The sequence below is a fragment of the Cheilinus undulatus genome, linkage group 6, assembly GCF_018320785.1.
Source record: "Cheilinus undulatus linkage group 6, ASM1832078v1, whole genome shotgun sequence".
Lineage (NCBI taxonomy): Eukaryota > Metazoa > Chordata > Actinopteri > Labriformes > Labridae > Cheilinus > Cheilinus undulatus.
In genome coordinates this window covers 42,805,544-42,811,543 of record NC_054870.1, presented here as the reverse complement: position 1 = coordinate 42,811,543, position 6,000 = coordinate 42,805,544, and the positions used below count along the sequence as shown (strand labels likewise).

Genomic DNA, 6,000 nt, shown 5'->3' with positions numbered 1-6,000 from the left:
TCCTGAGTGGTGTACTTTCCTCAGTATCAGTCTGTTATTCACTGTGACATTATGCCGCTAGAAAAGCCTGTTTGTCCGGTTAAAACAAGGTGAAAAACAAGGGTGTGCATCGGCACCGCTGCAGAAGTATTTACTGCATTGTTGCATGGCAGGTATTTGGGGTTTATACTCTTTTAAAGCAAAGAGAGACTATTAGATCAGTGTACAGAGAGCTACTCATGTAAGCTTATGAAATGGAGAGCCTGAGATGAGTAAGGTATCACCACTATGTGAAAGTTACAGTTTGGTGTGAAGTCGGTTGGCCGGGAAAGCATCAGATAGCCTGGAAAAGACACAAAACAGGCTTGTAGAGGCACATTTTTCTCTCTAAAATCACATTAGATGAATAAGGAGTGTATGCAATTTTTAAAAAAAAATCTTACATACATGTAAAAAGTGCATCACTATGCTTTTCTTTTTCTCTGTGTTTCTGTCTTTTCTTTGTCTTTATGCGCAGTAATCAGCGAGCATGTGTCTGTTGTGTATATACAACTCATGTTAACCCCTTGTGTCACCGTTTACTCTAGGAGGGGCCCTGTTGAGGGTCCATATCGTCACGAGGCTGGGTGTGGTGACACATCCTTTCTCTCCGCCCCGAGGTGTTTGTGTAGCCTAAATAATGCGGGAGTATTTGTGTGGGGTTAATAACTCCCACACTTTTATCAATTTAAACTTCATTTAATCCATAAAGCGCTGTTAATTTTATCCCAATATTGAATAAATATTTTCTAAAAAACACTACTCAATCTATTTCCCTCCTCTCTGTGTCACGTTACAAGCAGCTGGCGATAAAAGTGAAAGCACACTGCACGATGCAAAATAGGATGAGCGTGCGCGTTCGCGGAGCTCCGGCGCTGCGGCAGTTGCCAGGGGAGATAGGAGGGGAGGGGTTTTGATTGGCTGAAGTGGGCCTGTTGCCATGACGACGGCTAGGGGTTTGGTAGCGTTGCCGTGCGCTTGTGTGATCCGCGCGCTGCGTGTATGGAGGAAGCAGCTGCTGATCTGATCTCTGACATTGTGTGAGACAGACATCTGAATAAACTGCGCACAGACGTGTCTTTAAAACTACCGGACCGAGGCACGCCGTGGATGATTGTGAGTATTTAATTTCGTGTTTTTGTTGAATTTCAGGAAGTGTGTCGCGTGCGGCAGAATGCGGGTTGTGTTTCGAACAAGCTAAAAGTAAATGTGGTCAAGTGACTTTGCTTAGAGCAGCCAGCATGGCAGATCAAGCGACAGCATGTGGCCAGCTAGCTCATGTTAATGTTGTCTCTCTCTTTTGAGCTTGACGGCTAGAGTTTCATATTTACAGACACAGAGGGAGGTTTTAGTTTAATATGTGAAAGTAAAATTACAATAAGAGTCTCGCGGAGTTAAAATGTTATGCTAACGCTAGCTGTGCATTTACCTTCACTGACCCATCGAGCTAACGCTACTCTGCCTCTCGGTTGTTCTGGGTGGGCTAACGCTGGTAACCTTACAGCTCTCATATTATTAAAAGTGAGCAAATGTTGCTGAACTATCCGTGTTTAAATAACTTCACAACGAGTCTCGTGTGTCGAGGTGTGTTGTGCAATTGTCCACGTCATTACGTGTAACTTTGTATTCCTCATTGTGTTACAGCTTGTGAGCGCAGTCTCGAGTCCGTGCTGATTAATGTCTCAGTTTTTCTAGCATAAGCCTCAAAGCTGTTTGTTTTGTTGGCCAAGAGCACTTTGAATTAGTCTTTCCCCACTTTTTCAGACTCAGTGTTTTATAAATGTCTTTGTTTACCGCCTAGTTTCTCTGGTTGTAGTAGAACTCGATATTGAATAGGGGAGACTGGGGACAGATGTAACGCTGGGAAATATCTGGACTTACATGTAGGCTATTTATTTGTCAGTGATATGAAATGTTAAATTTTTTGTCCAAATCAGTTATTTCCTCATGAAAAAATTAATTGATTCATGGCATATATCATTTTTCTACTTTATTTGAAAACATTTTTTGTTTATTTTAATAATAGAATTAATTTCATATTTTGGCATGTCAAACCCTAAAAATGTCAGGTGGTGCACTCATTCAAGTAAATGAGCAGATTATTGACACTATTAAAATGGCATTTTAATTATAAGACATTCAAATCATAATACTTTAGTGTGATTTTGTGGTTGAAATAAGGGATGCACAATATTGGATTTTGGCAGATATTTTCAAAATGATTTCAGCTGTTGTCAATACCAATATTTAAATGCAGTTCAGCGCTTAAGCTTGGGTTTTTAAGAAACACAATATAAAGTTTGAGGATGATCAAAATAACACATTTCAGTCCTCAAAATACACTTAAAGTGTAGGGAATGATGCTGAATTAAGAACAGCCTTGGCTGACGGATGTAGTACAACCAGTGCTAAACTGCTAAAAATGTATTTTACTGTTAACCTCTTGATTTTATTTGAAAAATATATGTACCCACTTTCTAATAAGGACAAAAGTAACAGCATGTGTCTCAGTATATGCCTGTTTACTTAGAATAAGTTGCAAATGTTAGGCTATGCGGTGCAACCAGTGTGTTAGGTGGCGCAACTGCAAGGAATGGCACCCACTGAATTAAATACCGTAAAATACCAAATAGTAGCCGAGGCGTTTATTTGTCTCAATCCCTGAGCAGACCAGGCGTTTATTTGGGATCAGGCGGTTATTTGGAACAGGCGTTTAATTCCTTTCTCACAAAAATCTTGCCTAGCAAAAATTGGAAAAATATGGTAAATTTAATCAAAGTATTTATTTACACCAGTATGATATCACCTTTACATTTTTAAGACAAGATTACAGAACCATAGTTATACTTTTGTCTTCTTCTGTCAACTCAACAGTCTCTAAACACTTTAAATACTGGTAAGGAACTAAACAAACACAAAGATGACGACAGAGAGTTTAAAGTTAATGTCCTATTTTTTGGCTGCACCAGGGCATGGCGCTGCTATCTCACTTGAGAAAACCAGCAAGGGACAGGGTTGCCCCAACCAATGAGGAGGCTAGTACTTGCAGCCAATCAGGCTCAGGTCAGAGGGAACGTTCCTATTGGCCGCTGTAGCTTCCATATCTCCGCTCAGTGAGAAGTTGATTCAATGGTGGAATTACGGGGGTGTTCGGTCCTGTGTAGAATTTGTTCATGATGAGATGAAGTGTTTTCTTGCCTGTGATTCGGCCAATGATTTCAGGGGAAAAGCAGAGCAAAATCACTCCACGAGCGCTTTGCCACCATCAGTATCAATGGACATTCTCAACCATGGGGTAGTGCGTAAAGAGAGGGGCGGAGCTACGGAGCTCAAACAGGGAGAAGAACAGGAAGGGAGGGGGAGTTGGGAGTTGATTCTATACGATTCTCATCTCATCTCAGTCACATATCGGAGCTTTAAATAAATTACACCCCGCATTTATTTGGAACAGGCGTTTATTTGTTAAAATGTACTGCCACACCCAGCGGTTAATTGGGACCCGCTGATTATTTGGTATTTTACAGTAGCCTAAACTTTCAGCCTAAAGAATTTTCAGTTTTCTTCAGAAATCTTAAATACATTTTCATGGTAATTATTTCAATTTTTTAAAAATGTCACTGTCAAGTAAAGAAAAGCATGTAACAAAATGTACTATGTGTCTGTTGTTGAAGAGGAAAACTAAGCTTGAAAAGCAGTCGTATCAACTAGGCTACTGTAATGTGTAATGTTCCAGTGTTAATTGCCAAAGATTTCATTCAGAATTGAAAAGTATAAAACATATTTCATATATTTTGACTAATTCACTGTAAAAAAAAATCATTGTAATCTCTTTTAAAAGTTATTTCACAAATGGAATTTGTTAAAAGACATTGCTGCACATGCACAAACATGTATTACATCCATTTTGAGAAAACCTGTTAAAATGTAGCCTACTTTTTAGAAGCCTTGTATAGCATTGACCCTTATATTACACATACAGTTTTATGCTCAAGTAGTATACATGCCATATAAAGATAGATGCATATGGCATTTTTGACTATATTTTTTAATATGGAAACAACGGCTGTCATAATAGCATGGCTTTGATATGATTCTGGCAAAAATCAGACAAATGTGCTCATTCAAGAATATTTTACTCACATAAAAATACAGTTACTCAAATAAAACTAGGCCAAAATATACAATATGTAGGATTTCTGCACTGAAACAGCTATATTAACTTTAAAAAAAGGGACCACTCCAGTGTTTTTTTTTATTCACGTTTTACACTTTCTTAGATATTTCCTAAAATGTTAAAGCCCAAAATATTCTGAATTTTTATTATAATAACATTTATGTTATTGGAGTGATACATTTATACAAAGGTATTCGAGTTTACAACAGTACTATCATATATTTATGTTGTCAAATGTATTAACTTTTTAAGTTACTTTGTATGAACAGAATAAAGGCTTAAAGAAGTCAATGTACAAATGTTACATTTGCTATTCCCTTCCCTATGAATAATTCAGTTTGTGAGAAATCCATTTTCAAATGTTCAAAATTTAAACCAGGCATAATGCAAGTTTATTTATAGAGCAGTATTCATACGTGAAGTAATTTAAGGCTTCAGGCAGTGAAGAAACAGAACTTTTAGAAAACATTTAACAAAAATAAGACATTCAAATACCAAATATGCATGAGTTTATTCCATCGTTTAATTTTTTTCTAACCTTAAATTAGTAATATGCAAACAACACTCCTCCAAAGGTTGCTTCAGAACTCAGAAATTATTAGAAACATTTAAACATCTTTAAACCAAACATGTATTTAATAATAGATAAATTTAAACCAACCATGAAAGAACAGCGTGTGCTAGTTTGGCACAGTGACTCTCACATGTTCTAACAGCATCATTTATTAATAAACAGATCAGAATCCCTGTTAAATAACTTTTGGGTAATCCAACAATGATTGAGACAGCACCACAAAAAACAGCACATAAAATATTTTTTTAAAATAGCCACTTTTAAATGTTTTAAATGCTGCAGCAGTGTTCAGTAGGACTTCCTGGTGGAATATGAATCTGAGCATGTGCAGTTGGAGTCTCATCTTGCTTTCATGTTTCTGATTGGAGTAGGGTGATATTTTTATCGTTGGATACTAATCTTCTGTATGAAACTTGTGAAAACCAAACAATGTTTTGTTTACACACTCTGACCAAAATAGAAATCAAAGGCACCTAACATTGACTAATTTCTTATTTTCATTAACTATCAATTGCAAGCAAAGCTCTGCATACTGTGTAAATATGAGAAAATCTCAGGAACATTCAGATACCCACAGGCTACAAAGGTGTTTTGCTATTTTGTTCAGGAGTTTATGTGCACTTTTTGGTTGATTTACTCCTCTCTCATTCATCCCTTTGTAAATACAGGAAGTTTTTTTTTACAGTTTTGGACTTTGTGCTATCAATCATTTAAAAGAAAACATTTTAAAAGGCATAGTATTGGAAAAGTATCAAAGTATGGAAAGTTTTGACAACCTTAGATTGCAGGAATAACACTTTTTAGCATCTATTCCTTGTTGAAACCGCTCCCTGTGCCCCCTACATTGTTTAAGAGACAAATATCTTCACTTCATAGGAGTATGCAGTGCCATATTTCATATAATGAATGCCATATCAACTGCACCAGAGGTTGGGAGGCTACACGGGCAGCTAAGCACATGATGTAATGGATTATCACAAGATTGTCCCAGATATGGAGCGCTCTACGAACAATGCCAGAGTGTCGAAAAAATATCTCTGCTTTATGCAGTTTTATACACTTTATGTTGTTCTTGAATAAGTCTTGACGTACTTTATGCCATTTCATGCATCTCGCCCCCAGCCTCTTTTCCTGCAAGCTGTCAGTTTTGTATTTACCCATCTGGAGAAGGCTCATCTAAAATTCATCACGAGTGCTGAGGTTTATGCGTATATTTGGGAAAAGGTCTTGACAT

The 6,000-nt window shown here is 37.3% G+C and overlaps 1 protein-coding gene across 1 annotated transcript in view; it reads left to right on the top strand.

Annotated features, from left to right (window-relative positions):
* The first annotated feature begins 1,005 nt into the window (after nt 1-1,005).
* The window catches only part of foxn2a (forkhead box N2a), a 47,648-nt gene continuing 42,653 nt past the window's right edge, over nt 1,006-6,000 (top strand). Inside the window, exon 1 of the mRNA XM_041789297.1 lies at nt 1,006-1,134. The gene's annotated coding sequence lies outside the window, so the exon portion shown is untranslated. The remainder of the gene's footprint in view (nt 1,135-6,000) is intronic.